At 41.8% G+C, this 22,035-nt stretch overlaps 1 pseudogene across 1 annotated transcript; it reads right to left on the bottom strand.

Moving 5' to 3' along the window:
- Window positions 1-4,726: 4,726 nt before the first annotated feature.
- LOC308262504 (Y-box-binding protein 1-like) lies at window positions 4,727-5,649 on the bottom strand (annotated as a pseudogene). The gene has a single exon. The product of its transcript is annotated as a Y-box-binding protein 1-like (transcript).
- Window positions 5,650-22,035: the final 16,386 nt, after the last annotated feature.

The following is a 22,035-nucleotide window of genomic DNA, read 5'->3' as shown; positions in this document are numbered from 1 at the left end:
AGGAAGGATCCACTTTAGAGAAACTACTTCTTCCTATGAGAACTAAAACCAATCAGGAGATCTTGGGCAGCCAGAAGCAATGTGAGGTCCTGGGAAGGCTGTGATGGGGTGAGAGCCCCAGAAAATAAAAAAATCCAGGAGGAAAGAGAGGGAGGAGCAGAAAACAATGTCATTTCTCTAATAGTGAAAACAACTTTGCAGGGGAGGATTCCTTCCCATTGGCCCTGTCTTTTAGAGAAATGACAGTATTCATCTTTGGTTGTGAATTGTCCTTGATAGAGGAATACCTCTGTTGGGCATAAATGGCACCCAATACATAAGAGCTCTCAGTAAACAAAATTAACATTTTCTCAAAGATGTTTCATTTGCATGAAACACAACTCATCAGAAGCTACAATTAGTTAATATATTTGGGACAATATGAAATTAAGAGAAAGCAAGCAAGTGGCATCTAGGATTTTAGGGACTACTTCTGAGACCAGCTTTAGGTCTATCAAACTGCCTAAACATATAACTAATAAGAACCCATTTTCAGAATAAGAACTCTGGAGTTCTGTAAGGTTCTCATTCATCAAAGTTCCATTTTCTAGAGAAGATGAATATGACAGGTGATAAAAGTGTTTGAACAAATATACTAGGACTTGCACACATACATGGATTCACCCAAGTAGATAAAGGAATTTGTACTGTAGTTGTATCCTGGTAACTTACATGGTCTTGTCATTATCCATTAGGGTCTGTGATACTTCCTTCTAAATATCTCCTATGGATTAAAATTCTCTTCTATTGATAATGGGTGTAATTTATGAAAAAACATCCTACTAGATCTTTGAATTTTCAGTTTGGGTGAGAAGATAGCTGATTAAGCTACATAACATTGATTTCAATCTAGAAGGATATCTGATTTTGATAGATAAAGTCATGGGGATGCTCATATGTGGATTAGTTGTTGGCATTTGTGAACATAGAAGAACGCAGGGCTCCCTGATGGTCTAAGAAGAGTACATTTTAACAGACCTTCCCCATATTGTGTCCTAGCTCTTCAGCTACATCGTTGTGTGAGCTGCAATGGTATCCCAAGCAGCAGCTGGCATCAGTATCTTACTACACATCTGAGGAAAACAGTCGAGCACATTTCCATGGAGATCTTGGACCAGCACTGGTGCATGTTCATGGGCTCCAATAGGCGCCTTTGGGAAGAGAGTGTTTTTGCTTGTGGAGTAGTGGAAGAGTGATGCATTATGACCTTTGGGTTTGTAGAGCTCATTAGAGGTTAGTAAGTAGAGCTATTTGTTTTACTACTGAAAATTTAGAGCTATGATTCTACTCATTGGGTAGAGTTGATGGATATGAAGCATCTTGCCCTAGGTAAGTATAAGAAATTTCAGATATTTTGATCTGTGCTTATCACATGGCAGTGTGTATGCAGAGAATGGACATGCAGTATAGTGGCCTGTATTGTGGGACATCTCACAACCCTGCTGGATGATTACTTATTCTTTCTGATCACCCAGTATTTTGGAGTCTTAACTTTCTTGTCTGCAAAGTGGGTAGAGTAGTATGGATTTCACAGGCTTGTTGCAAGGATGTAGTTAGTATTACATCAAAGTAAGAAGTCACATAAGAGTAATTTCCAGTAGCACAAGCTGAACCTAATGAGCACTGAAGGGACGTATCTCTGTTGAGTCAGGTACCAAGAAAATTGGCACTCCTCTGTTGCTGTTTTCTACATTGAAATCAGCTCTCAAGCCCCAGATGGCTTATTTGCACATAGAAAAATAATATGACCAAAATAAACGAAAGTGGGAAATTACATTTGTATAATTTAAAAGTGGTTTATTTTTAAAAATCCAAGTCATTTGTTTTCATTCAACTTATTTCCTCTTGATTTTAGAAGATTATTGCTTTGTCTTTAATTGTACTTTGCTTAGAATTTTCTCCATGCATTTCAAGACCAGATAGCATTCTTTTGTTGATATAACCACTGACCTTATTAAAACTTGGTTCAGATACATCATGATTTTTAAGATAAGAGGGACACTAACTCAAACATGAAAGCTTGTCACTATATGCAGGCTGGAAGAAATGAACAGTCTATAGTTGGTAAGTGGGGGCATATGTTAGCCTACAGTTCTAAATTGTTTTTTTAGTATACAGCCTCAGTGGGAAATGGAGAGGATCTGAGAGTTTATTTGCAGGTTTACATGGAGTGTTATGGTTTTAAAAGAAATTTCCAATGCATTTGATCCAAACAAGCCTTTGTTGGCTGAGAAATTAGATGATGCACCCAAAATACTTTTGTAGAATATGGTGTTGAGTGCCATTTTATTCCCATGAACTAGAAGTTCAGTACAAAAGGCCAGGATTGAGAAATGCAGCCTGACATTTTATATATTTACATAGATCTCACTTTTAGCTAAGCCATTCTTGAAAGTTAGTTTTCCAAATATACTTAGTGTGTGTGTGTGGGGGGGAGAAACCTTCAAAATCTAAGAGATGTGGAGGCATCTCATTTGTAGGGCGATTCAGACATTCCATTTCTTTATTATGTGTGCATGATAGAAAACTCCTTAATGTTAAGAGTAAACAATGGACTTTAAGTTACAGCACTCAGATCTCAACATTGACTTTCAATATTGTGTATTTATAACCACAAACCAGATTATTTGATAAGCCTGCCTCTCCATTATCAGAGAACTCTTGAAAATTCTTTTCTCCTATTTTGTGAAGCTTTGTTTCATGAGATGGAATAGATGTTTTAAAATATAAGGAGTTTACAAAACTTGAGTTTTAGATGTAAATAATAGTGGTGTGTCAGTGAGAAAAGAGTATGCCCAAAGCAGAAAGGGTTTTATTACTATTCTCTTGACTTACTCTTAGCTAGCAACAAATGAGGTTTTTTTTTAATACTGGGTGGGGCAGAATGAGTGTCCTCTGTTCAAGTGTAATTGTCTTAAATATCTGCCCTTGCCTTCATTGACCTGCCTACAGTTGGCCCTCTGTATCTAAAGAAATCACACACAGATTCAGTCAACTGTAGATCAAAACTATTTGAAAAAAAATTGTGTCTCTATTGATCATGTGCAAACTTCTGTCCTGCCTTACTCCATAAACAGTGTGGTATACCAACTATTTACATAACATGTACTCTGTATTAGGTATTACAAATAATCCAGACATGACTTAAAATATACAGGGGAATGGGCACAGGTCATATGCAAATACTACATCATTTTATAACCTGCACACATATTGGTATCAAAGGGGTGGGAGCTGTCCTGGAACCAATCCCCCATGGATACTTTCTGATAACTGTACTTACTTACTGAAAACATAATTATCCATCTGCATTCTCTCAGACTGCAAGGAAGAATTTGAGCAACTTTCCTACAGTCCTTTCCTATCAGTTGTACATTCCATTCTTTCATTTTCATGTGATTAAAACACAGACATCTAATACAGAGCCACCCTTGACTAACAGTCATACTGACCAGTTTCCAATTGGTCAGTAACTTGAGTTACCGTGTCTTATAGATTTTTACTTGGCAACATCTCATGACTTTACCCCCTGCACATTCCGTGTCTGCCAGCTGGTCTCTGACCCACACATGTCTGGCCTAACTGCTCACCTGCCTAATGCAATTCATTACCCACAGTGCTGTCAGATTAATTTTCCTAATGTGGCACTTTACTCACACAACTTCCTGCTTAAAAGCACTGCCATGGTTCCTCAGCGCCTGCTGGGTAAGTGCCAACGTCTCCATCTGGCACTTACGCTGCTCACACTATGACTTCAGATTACCACCCATTCACAGACAAACAAACAAACAAACAAACACACACTTCAGAGCACACTGATAGGTCCTGAGAACGTGATGGCAAACAGGACAGGAAGCATCTCTGCTTTATGGATTTGATATTCTAACTAGGGAGGCAGACATTAAGCAGCTTATGATGAAGTCAGTGATTTATTAACAGGGAAGGCAAGCTGAGCTCCAGAGGATGGTCTGAAGTGTGAGCAAAAGTTAATTAGATGGAGTAAATATTGCGGTAAAGGGCTGGGGAGGGAAGAACAAAGATCCAGCTGTGAGACCTCCTGTGGGAAGGAGTAAGATTCACCTGTGTAGGGTTGAGAGGCGTGAGAGAGAGGTAGAGAGGAAAATGGGCTCTGCAGGCCTGGGAAGATTCTGAACATTTTTCTATGGGCATACAGAATATCCTTTAGGAAGCTCTTGGAAAAGCCCAGATAAGGGATTACTGTTTCTTGGTCTAAGGTGGTATTAGTACCAGGGGGGTGGAGGAGTCATTTTTTTTTTTTTTACAATTATTTAAGACCTTTATTAACAGGTGCTTGCAGTTTGTTGACTTTTTTTTTTTAAAATCAAGTTGTAAACTTTTGTTACAAATTAAAAATGAAGTTCTTAAAAATCTCAACTTGACCAGATATGAAACAATATAAAAACCTTTAAAGGTGTATTGAGAAAAAAACAGGCTTAAAAAAAAAAACACGTTTGTCATTACCAAAAAGAGACATATTTAGGTAAAAATAATAAAAACCCATGCTGCATAGTAATGCAGATAGTTCTAGTTATCTGGTCAGCGGGCAAAAAGCAAGCACCTAAGGTCTTCAGCTCCAATCTTTTGTTCATTTCTTATTGCTGGAATTTCATTTTCATTTCTTGTTGGATGACTAAACCGGATGATGGTAGAGATGGTAAGCTGGCATTTACTCGGCCCCGCCCTGCTCAGCCTCGGGAGCGGTCAAATTCTCAGCTGGTGGATCGGCTGCTTTTGTCTCTTTGCATCTTGTGGTTTAAGATTTTCTGGGTGTCTGCACCGGTAATTGAAGTTGTGGCGGTACCGACTTTGAGGTGGTTGCTGACCTTGGGTATCATCTTCTTGATTTTCCTTATTCTCTTTGTTGCGGTCCTCTCTAGGCTGTCTTTGGTGAGGAGGGCCCCTGCGATATCGTGGTCTGTAACCCCGATACAGATTCTGTCTCACTAGTCAACCTTGTTCTCTGCACCTTGGTTGTCAGCACCCTCCATCACTTCTTGTACAGGAGGGTTGGAATACTGTGTTCACGCCCATAGGTCTCCGCATGTAGTAAGGGGGAACCTTCGCCTGCGGTAGGGCCGGCGTTGTTGGGCCTGGCCTTCGGGAGCGCTCTCCGATCCCTCCTTCTTTTCCCCACTCTCACTATTCTGGTAATTCCTCTGGTAATTGCGTGGAGGACGTAGGACACGGATAGCGTCTATAATGGTTACGCTCTGTTGCATGCTTATGCCTTGAACTGGAGCTCTACCAGGGCCTGTAACATTTGCTGCCTCCGCACCCTTTTCTCCTTCAACAACATCAAGCTCCACAGTCTCCTACACTGCGAAGGTACTTCCTGGGGTTATTCTTCTTTATGGCAGTCTGGTGTACAAATACAGCTTCCTTGTTGATGAAACCATATCCGTTTCTTACATTGAACCGTTTTACTGTTCCCAAAACCTTCATTGCGATGACCTACTTGTCCCCACCGGCAGGCGCTGCCGATGTGAGGCTGCCTGGGCAGCAGCTCTCTGCCAGCTGCCCGGGGTGCTGGGCTTGGTGTCTAAGGGCAGGGGCGGCGGGCGGCTGCTGGGTCCCGGCCTCGCTGCTCATGGTTGCGGTGATGGTGACTGGGGCCGGCGGTGGCAGCTGCGGCTCCTCCCGGGGTGTGATGGTAACTAGGCCGGCGGTGGCGGTGGCGGTGGTGGTGGGCCTGCTCAGGGCTCTCTGGGGTTCGCTCTCCGCTCCCGCTACCGATCGAACCCTGGAGGAGTCATTTGAGAATATCTCAATGGTAGACTGGAAGAAACTCATTGGTTGTTGGGATGTACAGGTAAAGGAGAAGCCAAATTGAGTGTAGGAGTAGTGGTGACATTCTCCAAATGAGAGAAAACTAGAGGAACCAGATTTGGGGAGACATGAGTTTATTTTCAACTTTTCATAAGACATTAATAGCAGTTTTTAGTAAGTAAATAAATTGAAAGACTGTATTATGTAGTAGTTAAAAGTATGATTTCCGGAGCTCATGTGATCAGCAGCTATTTGACCTTGATAAAGCTACTTAGCTTTTCTGTCCTCGTTTTTTAAGCTATAAAAATAGGGATGATAATAATAGTATCACCTTATATGGGAGGTCCAAATAAACTTAGCATATGTAAAGAGCTTAGATGGGTGACTAGCATGCAGTATTACATAAATGTTAGTCATTATTCTTATTTATATATGAGTCCAAAGTTCAAAAAAGTCTGGGCTGCTAGAATAAACTTGGAGCTTATTCATACATGTTAAGTGAAGCCACCTGTTGGATGGGGTGGTTTTAGAGTGAGGAAGGAAAAGGTATCAAGGAATCCAAGAGTGAAGGGAAGAAGATGAGTAAGCCCAGGTGCCCGAGACTGAAAGGGACCAAGGAAGGGAGAGAGGAAAAATTCAGAAGCTCAGAGAAGAGACTATTTTGAAGAGGATGAAGGCATTAAGAGCAGCAACAAATGCTGCTAAAAGTGTCTGAATGTTAAGATGGAAAACTGCCTAGCTGATTAGTAAGTCATTGAATATCTTTGTACTTTTAGATGGCATAGTAGAGGTTGAGGCCAAATGAAACTTGAGGAAAGAGGGAGAAAGTAAGTAGGAGCAAATTATTTGAGAGGTTTGGCTTTGTAGGGAGCAGGAACACAGAGGTACCTCCTGGCCAAGTGTGGGCGGGCCAGTATATGTGGACGAGAGAGAGTCCTGCAGTGGAGCCTCAGCTCCCTTGGCTGTGACTTTTAATGGGGTGGTGAAGTTCACTGTAGGGGTCAGGCAGAGTTTTGGCAGTGGTGAGAGGGCCTGAATTAATAAAGCTGCTATGTGCATTAGTGTTCTTGACTTCAGCAGTGCCCAACATAAGATGCCACCAACAGGAAAGAAGATGGTCCCTGGGGCTGGAGAGCATGCAGCCAGGTTCTCTGTGGAGAAGTGCTGGACCCTTGACTCACAGGGTCTCCCAGATTATGGGGAGTGGACTTTATGTCTGGGCTCAAATGCATGTGAGTGGGAAGAATATACTTCCTGTTTGATAGGGATGTAGAGGCGACTCCAGGTCAGAGTAACACTTCACCAAAAGTGTGTTCTGTCACTTTGGGTGAGGAAACTGGGGAGAACATCCAGGTCTGGGTTGAAAATATGTTTGCTGGGAACATTATTATTTGGGGACAGCTTTCTTCTAATATCTTTGATTTCAAAGAAGGAGTTTTTCACCGTGACATGCTGCGGCTTACTAATAATTGTTGGAATGGGGAGATGAACTGCCTAGGGTCATTGGGTCATGATTTCAGTCCACTAGGGGCTCCAGGCAGGCTGGATTCGTAACCGTGAGGATGTTGGATCTTCAAGGAAGGAATTCACTGAGACTGATGGTATTTATGTTGTATAGGTTTCCCTCTTGAACACGAAACTTTTCGGTGAGAGAAAGAAGCACGTAATAGAAAGTAAAACATACAGTTGATTCTCATCACTCATAATAGTTATATTCTATGATGCTATGTGAATAGTGAGTTTAATGAATACTAAGCTTTTGTTTTTAGGGACCATACAAAGTTAAGTTCTTGCAGCTTTTGATCACAACATTGTCACCAGCAACCAGTACATAACTTTGTTAATATATTTAGTTGATTCATTCACATTGAACTCACAGGAAACAGCACTGTAATTCATGCCCGAGGAAAGCTTCTCTAACATACACATTTTCTCTCTAAGGCACAGCACACCATGCTGGGCTTAGGAACATTGCACAAAACATTTGTACTATGCTCGCGGGCCATATTAAAAGTGAAGTCACTAACAAAGAGCAACAAAAAATGCAAAACTTGTGGCACTAAATATACCGTGAAAAGGCCTCTTGTTTATAGTATGAGAGCTAAGAGTGCAGCGTGTCATTCCGTTCAACCTCAGCTAAAAAGACATGTGACAGGCAATTTCAGTTTTTCACCCAATTCATTAATACATGCACATCTTTGCAAATGACCACAAAAGTGGGCCCAATATTGATTTTGGAGTTACAAATAAATTTTAGTAAGTAGGCAAATTCACAAATATTGGTCTCTATAAGTAATTGAGGGTCTACATAAATTACACCTGATGGACTTTCATGGATGGCTTTAATTTTAATTATTTGTCAGAAGTTGACTAAGATACCATTTAACAAATGTTTCATACATTGAGATTCTGTGATTGTCTTGAGGGTCAAACACAATCAGTCCAAATAGCTATAATTTTTATATCTAAAATGAAACACAGTGAGGAGATATTCAGAAATATGAACTGCACTGAAAGGCACATTCTCAGGCTGGCTTTGCTCATGGGCATAGATGGTTGTGACAATTCTGTGTATCTCATCCAGACATGACAAAAGAGGAACTATTTTTTCTCATGTCTCCTATTAGTGAGAAATACTCTGAAGCATTCCAAGAGATTTCCTCTCACATCTCATTGGCTAGGGGCATGTCACATGTCTATCCATTCAGTGGCAAGGGGAAGGAGACCACCATGATTGACTTAAGCCAACCCTAGTTCACCTCATGGAGCTGGGACTGCACTCACTTCTTCTGACCCTCATGGCTTGTTGAGAAGATGATTTTAAACAAAACTGGGGCTCTTTCAGCAGAGGAAAGGAAAATGCATTTGAGATAATCAGCCAATAGAATCTACCATATTACTAAAGAAGGAATGTGCATTAATTTCATGTTGAGAGCAATTTACTTCTTGTTACAGTTTCTAGCACCCACCAGATTTTCAGGGCAAGGCCCCAGTGCATTCCTGGTTAATTAACTTCTTCTTGGTGAGAATCTTCATAGGATCTTTCTTTAGACACATATGAAGGAAACTCTCATTAGAACCTTGGCATGGTGGTGGTGGTGGTGTTAATTGTGGGCAGGAAATAATAAGACTTCATGGTGCTATGGTAGAATAAATGGAGTGGCAATGTTTTGCTACTTCTCCATATGAGAGGGAGAGTCCTATTACTTATCCCTTAGATTGGGCTGGTAATTGTTGATTGCCTAAGAGAATGTAGAGGAAGTAAGGCCATAAGAAATCTCTTAATTTCCTTCAAGAAATTGGAGTAGGCTCTTAGAGTCTATCCATTATGTTGGGAAATAGGCTAAGCATCCAAGGAGAGGTTCCTGTGGAGAAGAATCAGGGCCCTTGCCTCAAAGCTAATTTGAGCTCCCAGTTGATGGCATGTTAGAGTGCCATCTTGGAGGGTGATCTTCTAACTCCTGGGACCCCCAGCTGGTGCTTCATGGAACAGGGATGAGCTAGGTCTGCTGAGTTCTACTCCAAATGCATATTCATGAGCAAAATAAATTATTTTTGTCAGCACCTACATTTTGGAATGATTTGTTATTTATCAATAGATAATCAGGATACATCACACAAAAAAAGCAGACTTAAGACTTCAGTAATTCTAACGGGATTGTTCAGAAACCAATAGGCCTTCCATTAGACTCTTCTCAACCACTCTATCCTCAGCACAGTGCTCATAAGTACTTGTTGAATGAGTGAAAGAATGGCCATTTTGCCCTTGCTGCCTTCAGAATTATTAAGAAATAAGAAGAAACCATTAAGCTATTCTTTTCTAGGAATATGATTTCAAGTGTTAGTCCTTTCTATTTTCTTGGAACATCCAGAAAAATCCTAGAACCAGAGGGTTGAAAGGGAGTATGTGTGATTTGTCACCCTGCCCCAGGGTTACATGACACTTCATTCATATGCTTTCCAAGTTGGTTTTATTACCTCTTTAACATTTCTCCTGAAAATCTCAAGAGAAGGGAAGCACTAACCTCAGCTTTTGTGACAAGTGAGTCATTGATATTAGTCAAGAAAACACAGAAAAAGAAGCCCTTTTCCTTCATTTAGAATAAATAAGGATTTTAAATCTATTTCTCTCTAAATTTACTTATTTCTTCATTTTACAAAACGAAGTCCACAGTGTTTTGGAATAATTTTCCAATTCTGATGACAGAATTCCCATTTTGTCTACAGGGGTATTTAAAGCCATGCACAGAGCAGAATAAAGCACTCACATTGTGAAGCAGGAGGGTTTACATCAGTAACTAGTGGCAGCCAGCTTTCTATGATGGAACTGTCACCTTGAGTGGTAAGGCACATCACACACCAGGGAAATAAATGTTGCAACTGCAGAATATAAAATCAACATACAAAGGCAGCACACCAATAATGAACTTGCTAAAAGGGAAGTAATCTCATTCATGGTAGCTACAGAAATAGGATGCTTAGGACTAAATTTAACCAAGAAACTAAAAGATCTCCACAATGATAAATGATAAAATATTGATGAAAGAAAATGATACAGGATGCAAAAATGGGAATATGTCCTGTGTTAATGGATCAGAAGAAGTGATATTGTTAAAATCAGAAAATATATATCTTCTAGCTTTGTTCTTTTTCAAGATCGTTTTGGGTATCTAGAATCCATATTCCATATTAGGATAGATTTTTTTTCTGAAAAATAAATATATAAATATATGATAGTTTCACCTAAAAAATAGAAAAAATATTCTCTGGTAAGAAAGAAAGCAAAAAGAAATATTGAAATGTTGTCTTTAAGTCATCAAAAGCTTGGTATCAGACAAATGAAACTGTTATGTGAGATTATCATTCTTAATTTTGGATAAATTGCTATAATACTAGATGTCAACCACTAAGCCATGCATGGGAAGGAGGGATGGGGAGAGAATGGGGTGGGGATCGGGTGGGGGCTGACTGGGTGATGTATACATGTATGTCTACAAAAGTTTGTATCCCACTATGATGTAGGAATACAGTGCACCAATAAAAAAAAAATAAAAAAAAGGTCACACTGAAAATAATGTATAGATTCAAAGAAATCTGCATCAAAATACTAATGACATTCTTTACAGAAATAGAAAAAAAGATCTTAAAATTCATATGGAACCACAGAAGACCCAAAGTAGCCAAGTAAGTCCTGAGAGAGAAAGAGAAAAACCAAGAAATCTGGAAACATCATAAAACCTGATTTCAAAACATACTACAAAGCCATAATCACTCAGATATTATTCTAATGATATAAAAATGAACACACTGAACAATGGAATAGAATAGAAAACCAGAAATTAATGCACAAACATATAACCAACTAATTTTTGGCAGAGATGCCAAGAGCATACAATGGAAAAAGGACAGCCTCTTAACAAACGGTGCTTGCAAACCTTTATATCTATGTATAAAAGAATGAAACTAGATCCCTACTTCTCACTATATACAAACCAACTAAAAATAAAAATGTAAGACCTGAAACTATGAAATTACTAAAAAAAACATCACAGACAAAGATATTTGGTTAGGACCCCAAAAGCAACAAAAATAGACAAGTGGGATTATACCAAACCAAGAAGCTGATATAAGGCAAAAGAAGCAAGAAACAGAACTAAGAGCCAACCTACAGAAAAGTATTGGCAAACTATTAATCTGACAAAGAATTAATATCTAGAAATTATAAAGAAATAAAATAAAAACAAAAAACCAAATAATCCAATTAAAATGGCTAAAACACCTTAATAGACATTTCTCAAAAGAAGCTATAAAAATGGCCAAAAATATGTAAAAAATGCTCAATATCACTAATTATCAGGGAACTAAAAATCAAAACCCCAGTGAGCTATCAGTTAGAATGGCTGTTATTAAAAAAATAAATATTGGTAAGAATGTAGAGAAAGGGAAACTCTTGTATACTGCTGGCAGGATTATAAATTAGTTTAGCCAGTGTGGAAAATGGTATGGAGATTCCTTAGAAAGTTAAAAATAGAACTACCATTTGATCTAGTGATCTCAGTATTGAGTGCATATACAGGAGATGAAATCAGTATGTCTAAGAGATACTTTAACTCACATGTTTATTGCAACAGCATATGGAATCAACCAAGGTGTCTATCAACAGATGAGTGGATAAAATATGGCATATACACAAAATGGAATATTATTCAGCCATAAAAAGAATGAAATTCTGTCATTTATAGCAACATGAGTGAAACTGGAGGTCAGTATGTTAAGTGAAATAAACCAGAAACAGAAAGACAAACACCACATGTTTTCACTCACTTGTGGAGATTAGAAAGTTGGTCTCGTAGAAGAATGGAGTGAAATAGTGGCCACTAGAGCCTGAGAAGGGCGGGGGAGTGAGGAAGGGAAGAAGTTGGACAAAGGGCACCAAAATAGAAGCAGAGAGGAGGAATTTGGTCTGGTTTTATGCAGCACAATTGGGCAACTATTGGTTACAATGGCCTAGACATGCTAAAAAACAGCTAGAAGAGAACAAAAGTGCCCAACACATAGAAATGATTCATGTTCGAGAAGCTGGAAGTACTTATTATTCTATCTACTGTCCCCAGAATGACTTGTCAGGAAGTGGAACCTGCAGAAAGGCCTTTGGGACTCCATAAGTGTTATCTGATAGAATCACAGAAATGGAATCTTCAAAATCTGAATCAATCATTTTCTCTTTTAAAGCTCCACTAGTGATAATCTTATAACAATAAGTCTTTAAGTGAAGTTTTTCAGCATAAATCAAAGGGGACGGATATCTGACACTTTAGGCATGGAGTCAGGACATCTTGTTACTATGATGTAAGGACAACTTTTGCTCACAAAGGCATGGTGGTAGACTGTTACCAAATGATTCCCAATTAATCACTTCTCCATAAATTGGAGTTGAGGGGTCTAGTGATTTGCTTATTATTGTACAAGTTCTGGGCGTGTGTGTGTGTGTGTGTGTGTGTGTGTGTGTGTGTGTGTTGAGGAGGTACTGTGAATTGAACTCAGTGTCATTATACCTCTGAGCTTCACTTCTAGCCATATTTGTTTGTTATTTTGAAATAGGACCTTGTTAAATTACCACACACTGGCTTTGAATCTCGGATCCTCCTGTCTCAGTCTCCCAAGTACTGGGATTACAGGCATGCCACCACTCCTGGCTCCCTGTTTTTATTTCTGTTTACCTTCTGTTTCTCTAAGCATCAGACCTGTTTCTTTATCTTATTTATTATTAAAATCAAATTGTAGTGGGTACTTTACTGATTATATTTACTACAAATGATCTATATTTTTCCCTTAATGTACTTATTGGATAAATAGAACATTATAAAATTTTCTATGTTTAAACTACCTAAATTATAAGGAGATTTTTTTCCCCCTTAGATAACATGCCTCAACTGACTATTTTTCTGTGAGTGGTAGCCCTCAATATTAAAAAAAAATAAAAGACCGCTGTCTCTACTGGGTGAGATCCTGGATATGATGCTTCTAAGGGTCTGTTTCCTCTTTCTAGTCATCTTGAATTTGGTGAATGGGAGAAGAGCGGTGAAGTCTGGATCTCATGTACAACCCTCAGGACTTCCCTGTCTCTGTTCATGGCCAGGATCCCAGCAGAAATGGAAGGCTCACTGAGAGTCAGTCTTGGCCTCCACTGCCTTCTTGGCAAAATGACCAGCAGATTCCGGAGGCTGTGCCCCCACCCTCCCTCCTGAGCCCCACCCTCCCTCTTGAGCTACGACATGTGTGGAGTGGGGCTGGCCCTCACTGTCTCCTTCATCTTCCCTTCCCTAGAGAAGATTCCTTAGGACAGCTTTCCTCTGCACCTGCAGAATTCCACTGCCCCTTTCTAGTCCCACCTCCACCTGGAAAAAGGCCAGGTATGAAATACGAGGATTTCTCCATCTGTGATGAATTAGCCCAGTTTTCTGTTCTTTCTCTTTTGCAAACTTCACCAACCCTGAGTCCCTGATTGTATCTTGAAGCACTCTCTATAAGGTCTTAATTTCTTAACCCAATGTACCGAACAGACCCTGCTTCTGTCCTGTGAGGACTGTCTCTCCTTCATTTCTCTGACTCACTGCAGTTAGATGTGCCCATGTACCTAAAAATTCTAGCACTGGCATGTGTGTAAATGATGTAGGCCACTTTGCCTGCTGCACACCTACCACATTTGATCTTGCATGCTCTTTCCTGTTCTCTCCAAGTGGAATGTCAGTGTCCAGGACACCACTGGGGGTATCATCTTAGAGATGACAGAGCTGACAGTCAGCTTGGGGGCTGCATGGAATATATCTTTCTCCCCCAGATCTGGAACTACTTTAGATTGTTATGTAAATTAATTAAAACTAACTCTATTAGGGTTGAGTCCTTGCATTTGGGGGTTTGTTGTAACATTTAGCTCACTCTAACTAATAAATCCTCATAACTGAATGATTGTCTAAAGCATGCAACCCAAGATAGGACACATTGCAAGTGGTTTTTAGTAGTCAACATAGGATGTCTACTTATTATAAGTGGCTTACAGTAAAAAGAACTCTATGCAAAGCATAGTTTGTGCATGAGTACATTTCAGGTGGAAAGCTGATTATCTGCCATGTTGCTAGGTATCAGTCTTTATTGTTCAACAAACCACCTCTAAATGTAATGGCATAAAATAGCAATTAATTAGTGGCAATTAACAGTGATAATTAGCAATTGTGTAGGGTGGCAGTCAGCCGTGCAGTTCGTTTTATGGTCTTGCCTGGGCTAATTCATGCAACTGCAGATCAGCAGGCCGGGGCTGAACGTGCTCCCCTGGCTGGCTAGGGTGCATATCCTCTCCACACGGCTTGCCTAGCAGGTTAACTGGAGCATGTTCAATGGTATTCTTAGGGTTCCGAGTGCAGTCTGAGAGGGCAAGTGTGAACACACAGCATATTTCTAGCCTTGTGTATCCTGTTTGCTAAAGTCCCATTGTCATGGCTAAGATCAAATTCAGCAGCTGAAGAAATAGATTCTTCCCCTGATGGGTTTGAAAGGAGGAGCTGCACAATATTGTGGCTGGTTTGAGTCATGGATGTGCTGCTGCACTGCAATGCTGAGCACCTTTGCAGAAGGTAGAGAAAACCTTGGTGTAGGTCAAAGAAGAGCTTAGTACCCATGTCGCCACTCCCCCCCCCCCTTTTATTTTGCTGTGGGATCTTAGAAAAAGCACTTACTTATGTTCCCCACCTCAGATGTGGGAACTGAAGCACAAAGAATTGTTTAGCTTAGTAAACTCTAAACTCCATCCAGTACTCTAATTCTATCTTTCTTTCCCAGCAAAGGAGTCAGGTTCAAAGCACACATTATGGTAACTAAAAACATACTTGAGTGTGTTGTTTTATGGTGGTGCAGGGGCTCCTCTTGACCAGCCAAACCCTGAGGCAAGACTCAGAGCAAACCTGGTGGGTGCCAGGGCCGAGGGCACTGCCAGGGCAGAGCGGTGCCAGCCCAGCTGTGCCCACTTCCAGCTTCTTTCAAGTTTAACTCGGGTGAGTGGGAGGTGGGAATCCATTTTTTATTTCTGGTCTGCTTCCTGCTGATTGTGATTCTTCCGTTAGGGCCCTGTGCAAGTTGAATGTCACCTCTCCTGTCCTAGGCAGAGCCAGCTTCTCCTTTTATAGTTGTTTTCTTTTGCGGAGGTGGTGGGTAGACACAGCCACATTTTCCAAATACAAACAAGCCAGAATGGAAGGCACCCTTGGGAGCCTTCGTGCTTGCAGTGATGTCCCGGAACTCTGGAGCTGTCAGCCTCCTGGGGGTACCCCCCTTGCTCTTCCTGGCTTTGCCAGGAACTCCACTGGGCAGGGAAGAGCAGGTGGCATTGGCGGTGATTCTGGGCTTTAAGAAAGAAGCAATCAAAAAAACTTGAGGGGAGAAGAAGCCGGGAAGCATGTCCTCTGTGGGAGCGGGTGGCACTGTGAATGTTGTCTTTCACCCAAAGACACAGCTATAATGACGGGAAGTTCTGTGGCTTTTTACACTCCACACACCTCCCACCACACTGCTCCTCCACAGAGATTCAGCCTAGGAGGCTTCGCCTGAATAGAGCCCTCTGTGCAGCTCTTTCTCTCAGGCTCTGTGTTTTCTCACAAACAGAATCACCAGCAGAGAAAGTACTGAAGGTAAAAGAGCCACAGAAAGGTGGTTGAGGCAGAGGGGCTTCTTGTGGCTGGTGATGGGCAGAGTGGGTATAAGAGCTTTGGGACTCTGGATCCTGTTGACAGCAACTCCCCTCTTTTCTTCACTCCAACCTAATTCCACAAACTCTTGCTCTGAGACCCTGCAGGGCTGGTGCCAGCAAGACATGCACCTGTAATCCCAGTACTTGGGAGGCCTAGACAGGAGGATCACAGGTTCGAGGCCATCTTCAGTAACTTAGCAATACCCTCAGCAACCTAGCCAAACTCTTTCAAAATAATAAGATATGTCTGGGATCAGAGGTAGAATGCTTCTGGTTTCAATCCCCAGAATCAGGAAAAAAAAAAAAAGAATAAGCTGGAGAATAGATAAATGTGGGTTAAAAGGCATGTCTTAGACTAACAACAGACAACACAATCAGTCAATTTGGGCAAGGGTATTTTGCAAGTCTCTCGGCAAAGAGGGGCAAAAATTCACAGGATGCCTTTGGGTCTAATACTCATACTAGGGAGAGGCAGTGAGGGAAGATATGGCCGAGAGCCTGGCTTTGAAAAGGCAGGAACCTTGTGCAAGAGTTTTGGATTTTGTAGAAGTCTATGAAATGGAATTTCTTAGAGGCAATTACATCCAACTACTTCTTAAGATGTTTTCTGATCCACCATCTCCAGGGCTGGCCATGATGAAAGATTAGGAGTAACTTGTGTAACCAATAAATTCCCCAGCCTTATTAGTCTGTCCTGCAAATGAAAATGCACTTTCTTTTAATATCCCAATTAATTTGCTAGAGTACCATTGGCCTAATTGCAGGAAATTAGTTTCTCTCAAAAGTTCCCCAGCTAATTCTAAGACAACTTCCTCACTTTGTAATTAAAAGGGCTTCACCAAGTTACTGCTGTGGGAACAAAGGGGAAAGCTGCTTCAAAGGCAAGTCTTGGGTTGCATCCAGGAGGCAAGCAACTTTCTGTTACTCTCAGAGGGAGATTTTGTTTTGTTTTGATTTGATTTTTGTTTTACCTTCCAAGAAAGCCAAGTTGGTGTCTGCAGATACCTTGTTACAAGAAGGCAAACAGTCTCATCCTTTATTAAGTGCCGGCTGTGTACCACACTTTTGATGGATTCTCTGTTGATGCAATCTAGGTTTACTTATGTAGTCTCCAAGTAGCAGTGGCTTAAACATACAGACATTTATTTCTCTCCCTGTAGAAGTCTGGCTGGCTTGTTGGCTCTTGAATGACTAGTCAAGGTCCCAGATGTCTTTGGTTTTGTTGCTCTGCTATCAGTAGGGTATTGCTGTCACATCCTAGGCCAGCCAGAGCAGAGGAGAAAGGAGGGAAGAGCAGGAGAGCCTAGAAATAGCACACTTTTTCTTTTGTCACACCCCCACATGTAACTGCAAAGAAGGATGAAGATGCAGGACTTACTCTGAATGGCTACGTGTACAAGAGAGAGAAAACATACAATGGGCGAAAAGAAATAGCTTTTGCCATAGGCACGTAACACATACATACTATTTTTTTTAATACTTATGGCAATCTACATGACCATTATAGTATCCCTGTGAAATATAGGCTTAAAGAGATAACTTCCATTGGCCAAGCCTATCTGGAAGCTAGAGGGCTTGAAAGACTAAGGAGAGTAGACAGCGGAGGAAGGAAAGGGTGGGAAAGGATTTAGGAGCGACTGGGTCAATGGCACATCATTTGGAGGTCATTGTGGTCTTGGCATGTAGAAGAATTCCTACATATCCTGTGAAATGAAAATACTTATTTGATGAAGAGGTGCCAGCTATTTCTTAATATTTGTCTTAACCAAAGGGAAAGAGAATAAGGATGGTACTGAGTTTGAGATTTATAGCGCAAGGTAGAAAGGGAAATAGTTTGTTGAATTTTCTGAAAGCCCTTGTCCCTCACACCCACAGGAAGGGCATGTCTGTGAACATCTGACAGAAGATCAGAAATGGCTAGTAAAAATAAAATTAATACCACATCAGATTTCCCTGCTGTCCTCACACTAACTGGAAATGATTGTGGCTCAGCACAGTATTGAAATAAGGCTCTTACAATATGCCATCCAGCATCTGCTAAAACTGCTTGTTGTTTTCCCAATGTTCCGCATTCTTTCTTACCTACTAGCCTCTGTGCATGCTGTTCCATCTGGAATGTCACCCCTATATCTCTTCCATCTCCACCTTCTAAACCCTCTCCTCTTTTCCTTTTTTTTGGTGGTGACTCTCTTCTCATCCACTTGCCTCAGCTGATGCCTCTTTCTCTGAGACTACCCTCACCCCAAACTTGAATTAGACTTGTCTTCTGTGCTTAGCATTGCCAACCATTATAGTACTTCAGGTAAGAATAATATTAATAGTTAACCCTTATTTAGCACTTGCCATGTTCCAAGGGCCATACTATTTTCTATGCATCAGCTTATTTCAACAACCTAGTAAGGTATGTACTAGTATCATTAATATTTTAGGGATGAAAAGCTGAAGATGAGAGAAACTAGATATATTAGTGTCCTGGGACTACCATAATGAATTACCACAAGGATGATGGCTTAAAACTTGCCTCCATATGAAGCACCCAGAGCCATGCTCCTTCTTTGCTATGGCCACAGTTTTCCCATCATAGTGCCTAGATGGTGATGCATTTTCAATGATTGTATGTCAGAGGAATAAACCAATGTCAGGCACATGGATATTCCATATAAGTGGAATTACACAATACATGGCCTTTGTGTCCAGCCCCCCAGACACCTCATAAACTTTTTAACATGTCTCCCTCTTCCTCATGTCCCTTCCAGCCTATTAACCAGGCACATCCAGATTGCTCCTTCTAAACCATGAAGCTGAGCATGCCATGTCTGTCTTCAGACTCTCCAAAGGCTTCCTTAGGTCCTTGGGATGAGCTCCGTGCCACGCCTGCCTACTGTTCTTAGAGTTCTCAGGCCCACACACCAGTCTCACTGCCCATCGTGTCCAAACCCAACTCCTTTCACCAAGAGGCTTTGGTGTCCGCTGTGGCTCTTGCCTGGAGCACTATCTCCTTACTCACCACTGCACCTTGTGTTGATGACTTCCTCCAGGAAACCTCTAGGTGAGTCAGTGCCCCTGTCATGAACTCCTAGTTCTCCCTCTCCCTCTGAACTCACAGCGGCTGTTCTCTCTGTAGTACCTTCTGGTTTGAGTACCAGTTTCCCCATTAGAATATCAGTTTCCTGGGGGCAGGTGCCATGTGGATCTTGCTTACTCTCTAGTACATGGTAAGAAGCCAGTAGTATTGGTTTAATGCAGGGAAGTGCAAAGAAGTTGTGTGTGTGTGTGTGTGTGTGTGTGTGTGTGTGTGTGTGTGTGTAGTACTGGGAACTAAACCCAGAGCACTCTGTCTCTGAGTTACACCCCAGCCCTTCTTATTTTTTATTTTGAAATAGAGTCTCACTAGATCTCTAAGAATCTTTTTAACTTGCCAGGGCTGGCCTCGAACCAGTGATCCTCCTGTCTCTGCTCCCAACTACTGAGATTACAGGCATCCTCCACCATGCCTGGCTGGGAAGGAAGATATTTTTAAAGGATATCAGGCAGAGAAGTTTTGAAAGGAGAGGTCAGATACAGGGCAGTAGTTTTACACATGGCCAATTTAAGGACACCTTGGAATACTGCTGAGAATTTGTCTTGTGGGGCAAGGGTTAACACATTCTAACAACTGCAGGGGGCAGGACAAAGAGTGGGTGGAAGGCACAGGAAGGTGCAGAGGGCTGTGGTGATGGGAGAGAGCAGGGATGGGGCGGCTGCTGCTCAGCACCAGCTGATTATTGCCAGGTGGGAACATGGGCCAGAGTTGCCAGACTATTTGAATTTTTAAGAGAAGGCAGGAATTTGGATGTGTGTGTGTGTGTGTGTGTGTGTGTGTGTGTGTGTGTGTATACACACAGACACGTGTGCATGAAGTCTCTATTTTAAAAATGTTGTATCTAAATCAAGTTTTTGAAAAACAGTGTGAGCCAAACAAAAGCCAGCTGTGGGCTGGATGGAGTTCAAAGGCTTCCAGTTTTCAGCCTCTGCTAGAGGCATTAAAGGTGTCTGAACTGAGAAAGTGGCATTGTAGAAAGATACCTGTGTTGGTAGTACGTAGTATATCCCGATAGGGCACTGTCTGTGGGCCAGAGGCCAGCTAGGAGGCTGACACGCCAGATGGTGCCTCCTGCAGACCCCGTGGGTCCAGTGTGTGCCATCCTGTGGGGGTAAACGCTGTTCCAGAAAGGAGCACTGAAGTGGCATCTGCAGGAGTAAAACCAACAGTCCTTCCTCTCCCTCCATCTATAACTCAATTCCCCATGAGGTGGGAGTTCCCGACAGCATCTGCCATCCTGCCCCGAGTGGATGGGTGGTCTGCTTGTCTGTTATTTGGAGCCTGACTTTGTATCCACGCTTGTGTCCAATGGTCTCTGGTTCTTGGGACTCACTTTCTCCCTCATGGCTGGTATCTTGTTTTTCTATGTCAGATACCTTAGACTGATAACTTACTCAGGGCCTCGGTCCATCTGTGATCAGTCTCCTTGCTTCTTAGATTTTAATAGTGAGTTTATACTACTTTTCAAAAGGTTTTTTTAGTCAGCTTGCCTGCTTCATTCATTTTCATCTGTTTCTGGATTTTCCACCTCTACACTTTCCTGTTTCTGGGGACACCGCTATTGTCTTAATGAAACCTTGTGGCCCTCTCTCTGCTGGCCACTACTGAGGGACTGTCGTTGTTTTTGTTTTTGTTGTTGTTGTTGTTCTTCTTCTTCTTCTCCTCCTCCTCCTCCTCTTCCTCCTCCTCCTCCTCCTTCTCCTTCTCCTTCTCCTTCTTCTTTTTGGGTAGTGTTGTATTCTTCCTGAGGACTTCGACTTCCCTGAAAGCCTGCAAAGGCTCAGTCCCACCAGGGTGTTTAGTTCTGGATCCTGACCCTTTATTTCCTCCCAACTCCCTGCCGGGCCTTGGTAAGAAGTACCCACTTTCTCCTGAGGGACAACAGAAGAGAAGGTGTAGAAAATTTACAACCATTCCAGGTAGGTAGATATGTGTGTTTAAACACTTGACTATTGAAAAGAGTAGGACATCTTCTTCCACCCATACGTAACTTAAAGCACTCATAAAACTCCAAACTCGTGTATGTTGGAGTTAGAATAGCTGTTTTTCAGTTTTCTTGCAGCAGACGTCTGGTTGAAATAGCAAGCCTAAGCCTCTTTCCTCATGCTCTGCTTCCGCAGTGTCAGGAGCATGTGGATCAGGCGAAGCACCCTGGAGGGCAGGCCTTGGTACTACTGGTGCAAATGAACAAGGGCCCCAGACCACTGCCTGCCGGAAAGCTGAAAAGCAAGTGTCATTGGTTAGACTTGAGTTCTGAAAATGATTTGTGTGATTCTGAGCAGAGCCAAGACAGTTTCCTTTTTTCTTCTTTTTGAGACAAAAAGGTTTCATAAATTTTAGAAGCTTCTCAATTCATCTCAGGATCTAAGAATGCCCACAATTAGATTGTAGAGATCTACCAAAAACTACAGAGCAGGGAAAGGAGTCCGTTGGCAGGGGGGAGAAGGCAGGGAGGGGAGACTCCTGCTTGTCCTTGGCGAGGACTTTGGAGGAACAGGAATGAGCCAGAAGTCAGATCCTGATCTTGTTTCTGATCACAGAATAACAGTGACAGAGCTGATCAGGAAAGTGAATCCTAGAGCCCATGATGGCAGAGTGCCCAGCCAAGTGCTGCTCGGTACAGGACGGTCAGTGAGCAGGCAGATGAGGGGCAGAGCACAGATGGCCGGCAAGGCTCTCCCCACTGCCGGGAGGATGCCAGTGTTCAGGAAAGTTCTTGGGATGAGGAGAGGGAGAAAGACCTCTTAAGAGAAAAGAAACAGTTTAGGCTTTTAGTGAGTTATATAGGCACACAAACACACACACATGCACACACATACACGCACGCGCACACGTGTGTGTGTGCATATACACATGACTCAAGCAAAGCATGTGTGTATATACCTAT

This window comes from Muscardinus avellanarius (genome assembly GCF_963383645.1).
Source record: "Muscardinus avellanarius genome assembly, chromosome: 4".
Classification (NCBI taxonomy): domain Eukaryota; kingdom Metazoa; phylum Chordata; class Mammalia; order Rodentia; family Gliridae; genus Muscardinus; species Muscardinus avellanarius.
Note: the sequence above shows the minus strand (reverse complement) of the source record. Positions and strands in the feature narration are given on the sequence as shown.